Consider the following 14,251-nt stretch of genomic DNA (forward strand, 5'->3'; position numbering starts at 1 on the left):
ATATCACAGGAATGTACGTCATGTCATTTTATCGGCTTTCACATTCTGATGACACACACAACACACACTTCTCAAAGAGCCCCACAATGGAGTTGTCACAAAGGAATGCTCCGTGTCGTCCTGTGATGAATTGCCTTTTTTCTCCAATCGCACACATTGATTTTCTGCTTTTATTGTTTTGATCCCATTGAAGATCCACTCAAATTCCATAGCGCCATTCCTCCCAGTCACACTGTTGTTACCCCAATCAACGCGAACAATATGCCACAAGGAGACGCACCTACAAACCCCCCACACGACGATGACGGATGTCAGGAAGGTATAGAATGATATGCCTTGACTGATGCCTCTCTCCTGGTGTCAAACGGTCAAAGTTATAACTGGCTTGACTGATTGATTGATGACATGATTTTTCCCCCCAATGCCAGCTTGAGCTTTACCCAAACGTCAAGGTCTGATTTATGGCTCTTTTGCTCCCACTTGGCCTTGCTCCAGCAGGGTCTTTTCAGTGGGTGAACAAACTGGGGTGACCGGTCCGACAAGCGTATCTGTGTTGAACGCTGGCAACGTGGCGGAACATGTGACGTCAAAAGAACTTCTTCGGGATTAAAATAGATTTTAGAATAGAAGTGCGTGGAGGCACTTCTTCGATCCAACAGCATTGCTTCAGATGCAAGAGCCCCAATTTACAAAACATACATATTTCCCTCAACATGCTGGTAGTTTCAGTATAAGCTTCTCAGGTTTATTTCACTACCTAAAAGAGTTGGGTTGACATAATGTATTTTCCAATGCAAAATCAATAAGGAGCACAAACATATTTCCCTTCACTGACATTGCTTTGGATTGGCATAAGACGGCAGACACTTCCAAAGTAAGTATACTTTAAAACATGGGCATGCAAAGCTAAACTATTGAGTGACTATAAACCACATAGAGGAAGTGATGTCAATGAGCGACCTGTTCTAGATAGAGAAAGCACAGAGCGGGTGAGGGTCTATTTGTCACTCTTGTCAAGTATTACGTCTCGTTTTTCAGGTGATATTTGTGTTGATCTGAAAGCTTAATTACATTCCACTGTCAAAGCACAAACTACTAATTAAGTATCCTGTGTGGAGACTGGAGCGTCTTCGTCTCGACTGTGTTTGTTTGAGACGAATGAGGTGAACGTCAGATTAACGCTCTCTGGCGATGTACATCCTGTTGGCAATTCTTTTGAGCGTGAAAGGCCAAAGTGAAGTCTGCCATGCTGTGTTTACATAAGGAGTGGGATATATATATGTATATATATATATATATATATATATATATATATATATATATATATATATATATATATACATATATATATATATTATATAGCACTATTAGTTGCTTGTTGTGGCAAGAGTTGTCAGTCTCTCCTCCTCCTCAAGCAGAATTAGATTGTCTGGTCTTATGGTGTTCCCTAGCAACGGTTATAGTTCCCTTCTCGTTTACAATCCTCTCAATGTATGTGTGCCCACGTTTGCCTAAAATTGGCCCTGATCTGCCAGAAATGTGTTTCGCAATCAACCTATAAAAAAAAGTCTTCACATTCAAGTTTTGCATAAATATTGATCCTCTTGCGTTCAAACTCCTTCAGTTGGCACCTCGTTTATTCGCTTAACGTCTGCCAGGATGTGCCATCTTCTTAAACAAACAGCACAGCATGTGAGTAAAGGTTTGTACACGTTGTCTCACCTTGTTTGTGTCATGGCGTTGCTTTTTATTTATGCACTGCAGTGTGAGAACCTCACAATGGGCTTTAGATGCAGATATTAGAAACCGGCTATGTAACCAAATACCACACGTACATGTTGATCTTAATCTGAGAGGATACAGAAGCTCCGATGATACAAATATACCAGCAAATAAGTCCCTGAAGGGTTAGAAGTGTGTGTGAGAAGCCCACATAGGATTCAAGCATACCATCTGTCATCGCAGAGGACAAAATCCCCAAAAGGGGTTTGAGGAAAATTCAATCTGGTAACTTTTTCTTCCTGCTGATCCCTGTCTTCTTACCTGGGTCATCTCAGGATATGTAGCTCTCGGACCAAGTTAGGAAGGCTGTCGTGTCAATGACACAGTAAGGAGGCTGGTATCTGTCTAGGAGACATTGTGGTGCTGTAATATATCCCGGCCTGCACAAACTGGGTTTGTAGTGTGCAGTGCTCTGGAGAAGAGCTTGGCGGAAAGCCTGTGTAATGTAAAATGATACTCACAATTAGTGTGTGGAATATAGATAGTGGACAACCAGTTTCAGAAATGGGACTGAAAATATGCCTTGGACTATTTCAAAGTCCACAGCAGTACGCCTGAAAAATCCGTTGCTACGTCTCCCCATTGACAAGAAACGGCAGAACAGTTGACACAGTGGTGTGGATCTCCACAGATCTCTGTCAGCCGGTTAGTGTGGAGACACACACACACACACACACACACACACACACACACACACACACTCACACACACACACACACATACATCCTATTTGGCCAACAGCTTTGCATGAACGTCAAACAACACCGTTTGTGCCAACCGTTGCAATGTCTGTACAGTGTAAACTTAAGTCTTCTGGCATTAAGATGTTTGAAAAGATAATCTAAAGTTCTCAAAATCACACCCATGGAAAACAGTAACGCATTTACTCCAGTGAGCTGGTGCATAACGTTGTTGTGGTTTCTGCATACATGCAGACACCTCGACACAAGAGCTCCATTATTAAAACTCCTCTTTGTCCCCCAGGACCATTACTAATAGCAACGGTACAGTCGCAGAAGCTAATGTCCCTCAGCCTGTATGTATGAGTGTAGCATTTGTCATGTAAATAAAATGCATGCGTAAATCCTTTTTTCGTATATCCTTTTTTCCTCCCTATGCAGCGCTGATGACCTGAAGTGTGAATAAACTGTGGCAGTAAAACCAACGTTTCATTAAAAATGGTTGTGAGAATATGCAGTTTAAACAGATGTCAGGTAGATAAAAAATGTCCCACTCAGTTGGGCGGTTGACGAAGAGAGTGAGAGAGAGAGAGAGAGAGAGAGAGAGAGAGAGAGAGAGAGAGTGGACATTACTGGTATTGATGGGTGTTGATGACGGGGCCTCAATGTGTGTGAGACATGCTTGGTCGGTCCTAAATTGGGATTGAGTGATGTGGGAGGGGGTGACGGGTTAGGTGTGTACACACACACACACACACACACACACACACACACACACACACACACACACACACACACACACACACACACACACACACACGTGTGAGTTCTGCGGTTCAAAATGTGACATTGATCGGTGGGCCGGGTATTATAATGTCATGTGCATTGGGCCGTTTGACACCAGTACCACTATGTTTGCATCTGCATGAGACACCTGTCCTGTGTTGATGGCAGGGAAACACCTGTGAGATGAACAGGAAGTGGGGAACAGGCGCCCCAAACCTGTGCCCAATGGTACATTTCTGCATTAAGTATTCCCCAAATAGAGTCCATCAAGAATCTGTGATTCATTTGCTTAATTAAAACATTTCAAACTCACTAATCCAATCATATGTATTAGAAGGAAAGTAAATATCTATGCTGACAAATAATATAATACGAAAACCTGTTAATACATAAGAAATACAGATTAAAAGATAGGCCTCCTATTCGCTAGCACAATACTGTGCATGTACAGCGCTACATGTGATTTATTTTATCAACACAGAGAGCTTTTATTAGATACAGGAAGGAACAACAAGAGAACTCTGCGGGGTTATTGTTTATTTCACACATATCTGTCTGCAGGTCCCACTGCTGCCGCTTGTTAAAACGGGGTCGCTGTAGTTGAGGTTTTTTTCTTTCTGCACCGGATTGGCACCGATTGACAGATAGTGGAGGGGAGATACAGAGATCTCACTCTGATATAATCTCCATCTACCAGAAATAAAGCAGAGACTGGAGTCTTTCAATGCAGCCATACATATTACATTCCAATTCATTTCGGTCCACAGAAAGGGAACTGGGAATAAATAAGGTACCACACCGACACATATCGAGTTGGTTTTGAAAAATGGGCATGTTTTTTTTCCGCTCAGGAGTGCGTCATCCTCACAAAACCCTAGGCGATCTTTGTCGCTGCTGGTTTTTGACAGCGGCGGAGGAGCCGTGAGGACCACAGCTTGCTGCTGCAGCGGCTGAGGGGAGACGGACACACACTGGCCAGCACGGTGCCTCAAACACACACACGCGCACACACACACCTCATCATTTTTCTACAGCATCAACACACACACACACTCACCGCCGGGAGAGGAAGCAGCAGCCGGTTTGCAGCAGACGGTGAGTTTAAAATATTCCTCTCTTTTTCTTTGAATTTTTTATTTTTTGGGGGAAGATGGAGATTGCATTTATCCCCCCACCGTTGTCTTCAGTATGAACATATATGTAGCTGGAGAATAATGGTGCAGTGGATGTGTGAAGTCTGTCTGCATTTTCATTTGCACGGTGCTGCTTCACGAGGATGACCAGGTGCAAAAATAATATAGCAATATGGACGCCGATTGTCGTGTTTATAGAAGAAGAAAAAATTAGAAAAAAAGAAAAGAAATCTGGATTGTGCTGAGCATCAAAGGCAGCCCGGTGCAGCCTCAAACGCACTGCATGCACTGCATTTTAGAGAGCAACCATCAAAGCAACTAGAAGGAGGCGATAGCAATGTGTTGATCGGCTGCTGTGCTGAGTGAATGTAAAGAGGGTGGCTGGTTGCAGCAGCAGCAGCAGGGTTGGTGCTCATTGTTGCTGCTGCTGCCGCCGGCCGGTGCAGGCAGGCCCACCACAGGCTGAGGGGATTATTTGATGTCTGCCAGTGATGCTGCCATATGTAGCTCAGCTCCTCGAGCTGTCAATCCAAGTGTTTTGACTTCAAGGCGGGCAGCACGGAGGCTTTGTTTGCAGATATTTTCTTTGTAGAGATATTAATAGTCAGCATGGGGTGTGTTGGTGGTCAGTATATGGGGTGGGGGCAACAGCCACCTATTCCTTTATTGTTGATCAATATTTTTTTGTGGGGATTCTATCCTAAAAAAAGATTTAAAGGGTTCCATGATGGAATAATTTGTGATATTTGTATGGTTTCCCCTCTAATATATCCTTCTGCATGTCTCCAAATGAAAAGGCAGAACGAAGTGGATAACACTTAAGATGTACTCTGCAGTTTGAGTTGACATTGGATTGGTTACAGTCAATCAAAGAAGATGATTCATCTTTTGGATTACATTTTTTCTTCTTCCATTTTCTAAGGATTCCTAATCCGAATCACCAGCGTTTGCAGTCAGTATTGGTGCTGAAAGGATTGGTCAATAAATCCAATAATCATTTCAGTCAATTTTCTCGCAAATGCCCAAACATCTGATGTGATAACGTGCTAGTTTTCCTTGTCACATGTGATAGAAATATTGAAGGTTTGACTATTTTCATACATTTTAGAGGCCTAGAACAAATTATGTATCTCTTATCAGTTGCTGCCCATGTCATAGAAGCTGTATGATGCTGATATGAATGGGATATAGCAAGGCCTATATTGTTTCCATTGTGATTAAAAGAAAGACATGCATGCAGTGTTGTCCTGTTGCTCAGTGGAAGAGACTTTCCAACAAACATACCGGTGGTTTAATTCCCATTGGGGCCCACAATGGCGATAAACAAATCTCTGTCTGTCCATGTGTTCTTCACATATCCTGAGAACCGCTCCTCTGGTCTACTTCACACTTGTCGGGTTTATTGCTGGGGAACCCATTTGAATTTGGCCACGAATAAACTTTGAGGAAACGAGTACACAGCCCTCTGTGTAGCAGCAGGGGCGGAGCGTCTGGGCTCTTCAGGCTCGTTGCAGTTCCCTTTTGCTGCTGGATGGTCTGGCTATCGCGGCTAAATTAATGCTGGAAAACATTACACCTAAACTTTTCTTCTCTTTTTTTCCTCTGAGGTACAAGTACACAGTAAGAAGTAGCCCACACAGCCGAGTTGCATATTGTAAAGTGATTTGGGGGCCTTTTGTAAGTAATTTCAGAATATAATGAGTTAGAATAGTAACATCATTTAATAATTCTAATCATCATAATACATCTATAGATGTTTGCCGCTCTTTTAGGCAGCCCTTTAGGTTCCAGGCCTAGGTGGCCTATTAGAAAGTAAAGTCTGGTGTCTTTTCCCGTGAACCAGACTAATTCCCTATTTCTCCATTGTTTCTGACCGGGATTTGCCGCCACTTGAGTGTGTGTGTGATGCAACTATGTCATGGCAGGTGTATTGCTGGAAACCCAAAGAAGTGCAGTGTTGAGTGTGAAATAGTTTGTAGAAGTAGCAGGCACATTTTCAACCAGCAATGCACGAGTATCACGGATACTTGGAAGTATTGCTTGCAGTATGCGGTACACATGATTTCAAATCAATCTATACTCTGATTATTTCATGCTCATGTTTGCAGACAGCATCTGCTGATGTTATATGTGATGTGATGACATGTTGCAGTGAGTTGACTTTGACCCTCAGCCGTACTTCATGCAAATAGGTCTCTATATTATTAAGTGTTTATTTGACTTTTATGAACAGCTTTGTTTTCAGTTCAGCCTTCTGTTGTGTTGTGCAAACCTGCAGCTGCAGCTCGACTGCTAATATCAGCCTGTTGGGGCATTCCATGTACTCTCACTGATTTCTATGTTTTCCTCCCTAAAAAAACATTTTGTTTGTGAATCACAAAGTTCAATCACATAAATGAAGCTAGAAAATACCTGTTTTCATAGAGGGAGAAGCACAGGTGTAAACGATCAAATGAAATGAGGGGTGAATTCCATTAAGACACTTGAGCGGAGCCATCGTTAATATTACAAGTAACAGCTGTGCTTTTCTTTCTATGACAAGTCAAAAATGTCTGCTGTGAAAAAAAGGCTGAATGTTCAAGCAGACTTTTATAACTAGACACACCTTGCATTAAAAATAAATACATATATACTTTATTTAAATTACCTGGGTTATAAATCAATTAGTGTGCCAATGAGTGCATCTAATTAAAAAAATTAATCATGTGATGCAATGCTGTGGCATGCACATGGCACGGCAGGTAATGCACGTTGGCACCACAATGGCCGCTGGTGAGAACCCCGCCATGAGACGTCACAAGACATGACCTCAGTCTCCTGTGACGAGTCCCCAGACTTGTCAGTGCCGAGCCAGCATGGAGCCATTACTCATGGCGGATGCAGTGTCATCGTCACTCTCCCGCTTCCCCATTTACCCACGGCCCATTACACACAAGGCAGGTGATGGAGCTTCTGGTGGGGTTCTCATTCTCATTCTGTCGCCTTAAGTGATGAAACAATTTTCAGACACGGGAGATGCATATATTGTTTTTCTGTCAGCTCGCAGATTAGGGTTGAGGTCCAGTTTCTAATTGACGAATTATTCGGCACACGTGGAAACAAAACATGTCACAAAACGGCATATCGGATTAGTTTTTTGCTTGTGTCCCACGCCACTTCTGGTATACGGAGGAAATGCTGTGAGAAAATCAGTTTGCACGTTTGAATTTTCTAGCTGCATAATGCATAACTTATTTGTGTGTGTGTTATAACACTTCATATTATGCTGCAATTTGGTTATCAGCCCCTGCACTGCCGCAGGCCCTTCTGCTGCTGCTAGGAAACAATGCTTCTTTTTTTAATTCCTCCCCAGAGTTTGTTAAGCTCACTCAAAGCAAACGGCAATAAAGTATGCAGGTGCACGTGTTAATGAAGCCATCCTGGTTTTTTGTTGTCTCGGTTTAGATTGACAAACCCCTGGCCTGCGTGTGGAGGCTGCAGCCAAATGAATACAATTAGCATCATATACTTCTGTATGCTTGGGGTTAATAGCATCAGCACCCTGCGGCGATGATGGCGGGTTCGGGGGCGGGAGGCACATAAACGCCCCCCACACCCTTGGCTCACAGCTGGACATGTTTGGGTGGATGTTTTCATTAAGGGACCGGGACACATTAAATTAGCATGACTGGCTAAGGATTGATGAATTGGAAAATGGGGGAAAGTTAAAGCCAGGTCTGGAGTGTGACACTCTGCTGCTAGTAGATTTCTGAAAGAGCAGATGTTGTTCTCTCTCCCTTCCATAAAGACAGATGGCTTTTTGTTGGGTTTCTTTTTTGGAAGATGATGTTCATTGCATGGAGATGGGAGAGACCCAGTCTCTGCACAATGAAGGACTATGAGGAGTTTTGCACACAACTGTGTCAGACATTATCAGGGTTTATAATATCAGGTATATTTCTGCCAATGTGATTTTTAAACACTGAGCCAAACCTGATGCAAATGGTTGAGTAATCAATTAGGCGATCAAGAGAAAATAAATCTTCAACAATTCTGACAATTAATTAATTTGTTTCAATTATATTTCAAGCAAAAACTGCAATATGCGGATTTATCTCTGTTTCACATCATTATAAAATGACTTTCTTTAGGTTTTAGACTCTTGGTTGGATAACACGTGATTTTAAATATTTCCCCTTGGGGCTCTGGGAAAGTACGATGTTGGAGTTTCACAATTTTCTGACATTTTGTAGACTGTCTTAAAGACGTAATAATCATCACGATAATTGATAATGAAAAAATGTTGTGAGTTAAAAGCATGTTCCAACTTGCCTATATATTGTGCTGTACATAATCAATTGGGGTTGTTAACTCAGTAGAGGGGAGGAGAGGAGGGGAAAGAGGAGAGCAATCGAAAGGAGAGAAAGGGAATAAAAGAGAGTAGAGAAAAGGAAGTTAAAAAAGTAAAGCAAGGGAATGGAGAAGAGCGGCTGAGAGAGGAGAGGAGATAAGAGGAGAGAGCAAAAGAAAAGGACAGAAAAGAAAAGTGAAGGAAAGAGGAGAGAAAGAAAGAAAAGCAGATAGGAAAAGGGTTAGAAAAATATGTGTGGAATAACTAAGGAAGAGGAGAGGAGAGGAGAGACGTGCTGCTGTGATCACAGCTGTGCCAGGCCGCATCTGAAGTAGAGCAAGAGACTGGTGATTAATAAAAGGAGACATATCATGCCACACACACACACACACACAGACACACACACACACACACACACTCATTCTACCTTATACATGTACACACGCTTACATGATATACGCCTAAAAAGTCAATAATTTCTATACATGTTTGTAGGGTCCTATCAGTCTCTTTTGAACAGTGCGTGTCAGTAGGTGTGAGGTTGCTTGTTGGATGCTTGGGGGATCAGGTGGGCAACAGATGGGAGAGTGGGCGGGAGCAGAGGAGTTGCCAGACTGGTAGCCGTCACTGTGTGTAAAAGCATATCTGCAATATCCGTCTAGATCGGATGATTTCATGTTATATACTATATATTTCAATATATATCATTTGCAGGCAAAGGTGATTTGTTTCCAACATACCAGGATCCCAATCATGTTAAACCCACTCAGTTTAAAAAAAAATGAGACGGTACATTTGAGGAGAAAAAAAAGACGATATGTAAACTGATATCAAAGGCATATGGTTCATGTATTTATATATCTAGGTGTATATATATATATATATATATATATATATATATATATATATATATATATATATATATATATATATATCCTCTTTTTTTAACACGCGTTAAGGAAAACAAAAGAGGAATGTTCAAGTCCCAGCGGTGGGAGCTTAAGTCATTGTACAGTAGGCTTAAAAATAATATTACCCCCCATCCACCAGAATCTTTGTCACAGCTCTAAAATGATTAGTGAGGATTTGGGTCAAAGAAGCCATTAAAGAGCTCCTCTTATCAAGCCACACATCCAATCGGCTCAAGGCACCAGTGTCACATGACGGGTGTGAGCCAACCAGCCTTAACAATGATTATTAAAGATGTTTTTACGAGGCATAATTGAATCTGTCAGCTTTGGATAATTATTTATTTTTCTGCGGAGAACTGCATCTTCACATTTTTTCCTTTTTGTTTCTCATAGGTAGACATCTTTTTAACCCCCAGCCACAAGGAGAGATTAGTTTGAAGGGAAATGTATCTTTTGAGCCTTTACACATGATTTGTCGAGTGTGTAATTATGTATTGCTTCTTAAGGTGTTTCATTGGCCTGAAGCCGACACCTACACAGGGCCACTGATGCACCCTGTCGCAAGACTGGGTTCAATCCTGATGTCATTTCCTACACCCCAGGAGGCATTTGTATTATTTATTTATATATATATATATATATATATATATATATATATATATATATATATATATATATATATATATATATATATATAAAAAGTTGCTCTCAGCTGCATTTGTGGATTCTCGTCTTCGAGTGCAGCGGGCCCCAAAATTTCTTTGCGCTACGGACCGGTTTTGTCTAAGACAATATTTTCACGGACCGGCCTTCACGGTGTGGGCGATGAATATGACATACTAAAATGATACGACCGTCATAAAAACAAATAAAGCGCATAATAATACAACTCACTATTACGCCAAATTAGTGGGAACCCTGAGCTTGTTTCTCTGCTACGAGCCGGCCCCATCATGGGGTGATGGGAGACATTTTTGGGGTAACGTATCACGTGACATGTGTGAAGAGGCTCAGACGCATAGACGGATGTATCCGGTCATTTTTTTTAAAATAAAACATCTTTCCGACCTTGATTCTTTTTTTCAAAAAAACTTTCATCCTTCTTTCTGTGTGGCCCGGTACCAAGGGACCCGCTATTGAGCATCTGCTAATCGTCCATTTGTGTGTGGTGTGGGAAAAAGCGGCTTCAGTTTCAATGTTTTCTCGATGCTACTCGTCTGACCCCTTAGAGAAGGCCTTTCGGAGGCCAGCCCGTCTTCAATGAGAGCCCTCTGGTCGCACTGAAAGAATGTCTTTGTAGGAAAATAAACTGTCCAGTGAGACGATGAGGACGGAGAACAGAAGCAGTTCTCAGAGTGGAAAAGTCATCTATCAGTTTAAGATGCGTCTGCTAACTGATAAACCAATTAAAGGCGGACAGATCCTCTCTTTATGGGCCTTGAAGAGAGATAAGGAGTTGTGGACATATGCCTTGTTAAAAATCCTTGTTTATTCCAACTTTTCATTTAATTTAAACTCTATAATCCACATACTGTGTGGTGCGGTGTCGAGGGAAACCTCCATACGACACACGTGTATTTACAGTGCTGCTCCAGGGAATTATGATGACATTTTCAATGGGTTATATAAAGAGATGAAATGTAATGTACATGCATTGCATATGTACTGAGAAGATAGGCCAGACTGTGACATTGTACAACACACAACTGCCACGACGGATTAGGAGATGCTAAATATATCCATCACAGGAAAGGGTAAGTATTAATATAATATATATTTTATTTGCATTTGCAATATAAATGAGAGAGGTCATTTCAAGCCCCTGCTCCACCTACACCATGTGTTGTGAGCCAAACTTTAAGTGTATAGGTTTTTGACAGCCAAAGTTGAAAAATGAGTGAACAGAAGTTATTGATTTAAGAGGCAGTTTTAAGATGAGTTGCTCTTCAGTTGTAAACGGCACATAAACCCATTTGAATGCACATTCAGAGAAGAAGAGACTAGTCTAGGAGACTACAGCCCACAAATGATGCTGAGAGCAACTTTTGCTACATTTTGGAGAGACATTTATCAATATGCATGGCAAAATGTGCCAAAATATGTTACCAGGCAACAGACCCTGATGCAGCGCAGGCTGTTTATTCTATGACTTATTGTCAAACCAAGTCATTTCCTGTGTGTTCCTGCTCAGCATCATTCGATGCCCCTGGATGTCGGCCCATAAAAGTCAGTGGCGTTTCACATTAGTGGTAATGCCCCGCCCTGCCACTCTGTCCGCTCTGTCACGATCTCTTTCACCCCTAAAACTGCTGAGCGGACTGTTTTTTTTGGGGGCTGCCAGATACTCTGCTATTGTCCTATCAGAGCCCGGCTGCTGTTGAAGCACTTTAGCTTATTACCGTTGGACGTGAGATATATGAACAAACATCATTTGAAGCTGTAGATACCAGCTTAGCACGAAACAAACGTTCAGTGGCTGGTACTGATCAAAAGGAGGAACAGATTGTTCTCCCGGTGTCTGATCTGTGGGGAAGAGATAACCCTGATGTCCCTGCACAGAGTGCTAAGATACACCGTGATGATACTCACACAGCTAGATTTAATTCAGAGACACCACCTCCCCAAAGGGATACAGAGACGTCGGGCCTGAGAGGATACAATGACTGAAGCGGGTACCTGTCTTTTCCTATGAATTGTTTTCGTTGCTACTGCAAATGCTTTTCTGGCACAATTGCTACACTGCTGTTTTTTTTATCAATTACGATACTCTGCACATAGGCTGACTGTACATCTTCATCTTTTTATACAACATTATGTGTGATAATAAGCTCTGCTATCTTTTAGTCAAAACCATTGATCACCAGGAAGCAGGAACATAATTTTTTCAATGTTTAATGCCAAATGAACTGTCTCTCTTATAAGATACATTGTGCTTAACCTTTGTTTTAATACTAGAGCGGTTTCCTCACATATTTTTACACTAGTGAAGATAATTAACAGTTTTAATGACTTGGTAGCGAGCCAGTAGTTTTGGCAAGACAGCCATATGATTTATAGATGAATCTCTGATGTTCTTTTCTTGTGGAAAGGCATGGCAAATTGGATGAAATTGTCTGTATGTGTGTGACACGTTGCACCCATTCTAGTGTCCTAGATTACTTTTTAAAAATAAAACAATTAATAAAGCTAGATTATTTTCCACTTGGGCCCAGGGTAACAAGCTGTAAACACAACACTGACATATTAACGCCTGTATAGAGTTATTAATATGGCGAACATGTTAGCAGACACTGGCGAAATTGGTGATGGATCTCTGTGGGTTTGTCACTGACTCATTCACATTTCCCATTTCCCATTTCCCATTCCCATTTGATCCATTGCTATTATAGAAATATGTATTTGAACAGCTTTAAAAAAAGTTTCCAAGCCATATGAATTTACCGTGTCACAAGATATTAAACAAATTATTCACTTGTATAATTATTTAATTGAAATGTCATGGACATACAAGGTTTCACTGCCTTTTAAAAATGACGCTATCCAATATGACGTTTGAACAGATTCACCACATTCTTGAAATCATAATCACGTCCATGCCTGGGAGGGCTGCACACGGCTCTGCACTAAACGCTGCACTAGCTTTTTTTCTCCCTCAGTGTCCTCTCTGCATTTTCCCACCATAGACACGCTGCTGGTATTGACCCTCAACCCACTCCATCTCTCTTCCAATCTCCGCTCTGATCCATGACTCACAAAGCCCATTTAACCTTTACCCAGCGCTTGGTTGCTACCCCACTGGCTGCAAGCAGCACATTTCACCTTTTTCTTCCTGCTAGTTTTTTGGAATTGTTGGGGAATATAGCCATTGGCTGTCTGTGTGCCGTTGACGTTTTGTTCTTTTGCAACTAGAGGCAGTCCATGTTTGTCTCTATGACTTTACCCCTTAACCTCTGACATAATTTAGTTAGGTAATATGCCAGTAAATATAGAAGAGAAGAAGCAGAAGAGAAGCCATTGGCTCAAAGACCACTGGTATTGATGACTACAATGTGCCCTTTCTAAAGCACAGGAAACCCCTTTCACTTTGTTATATGTTCATTCAAGCCAGTCCTCCATTACGGCGGTGTGATATATTACCTGCAAGTTATTCACTCTACAAAAGACCCATTAATAAGTGGAAGAGCTGCTACTTTCTTAAATGGGTATCACATACTTTTCCCACGCTGGTCTCCTGCGCATGAACACTCGCATAACCAGGTAGCACCAGCTATCGGGTGTTCAGGGAGTGTCCCGTAACTGTTGGATGAACTGTCACTTGTGTGACCTACTGAAATAGCTTTTTTATTTAAACGTTGTGTAAATCTCTCCATTGGTTTATTAATGCACACATTAATACTTGACTGATAGAGGCTACAGCTGGATGCTATTCTAATGCATTTTGTGGCTGCCCAACTCCATTACCTCTCCATCTATTATATCTATCTATTCATACATCAATCTTTATCCTCTCCTTAGAGATGGATCATTTCAGGGAAGAGCTGACTGATGCGTGTCTGTCTTCTGTTCGACTATACAACTAAGATAATATAATATAGCGTACTTCTTTTTGTGCTCAGGAGAATGCTCACA

The sequence above is a fragment of the Taurulus bubalis genome, assembly GCF_910589615.1.
Source record: "Taurulus bubalis genome assembly, chromosome: 20".
In the NCBI taxonomy this organism is placed as follows: Eukaryota; Metazoa; Chordata; class Actinopteri; order Perciformes; family Cottidae; genus Taurulus; species Taurulus bubalis.